A 432-nucleotide genomic window follows, 5' to 3' on the forward strand; every position below is an offset into this window, starting at 1 on the left:
TCGCCCGCCTCCCTCCTGTCAGGGCGAGGTCCCAGCTCCGTCTCCCACCCTTTCTTCTTCTTTTTTTCAAATTTAACTTTATCCCATCCCTTCTTCCGCCGACGGGCCTCTGGTCCCCTTCCTGAGCCCCAGTTCCGAAGCTCGTTCCGGATTTCGGTGAGAATGTGGGGCACAGTGAGCGTCCTCAGGACCCTAGGGCGGGGGGCGATGGGTGGGGGGGCAGCTGGGCACCAGCAGCCCGAACAATAGCTTTAACTCTTCCATCAGCGAGTTTTAAATCATGAAACGTCGCTACTGTCCACCTCCTTGTGTGGAGCAGGAACGGGAGGTGACCTGCCCTGCCCGGCCTTGACAGCCCCCCGCAGCCTCCGGCGCTGGGGGATCCCCCACCGGAGGCTGCACCCCTCTCTCCAGGGCACGGACCCCAGTCCT

The sequence above is a fragment of the Myotis brandtii genome, unplaced genomic scaffold (genome assembly GCF_000412655.1).
Source record: "Myotis brandtii unplaced genomic scaffold, ASM41265v1 scaffold207, whole genome shotgun sequence".
NCBI classification, from domain to species: domain Eukaryota; kingdom Metazoa; phylum Chordata; class Mammalia; order Chiroptera; family Vespertilionidae; genus Myotis; species Myotis brandtii.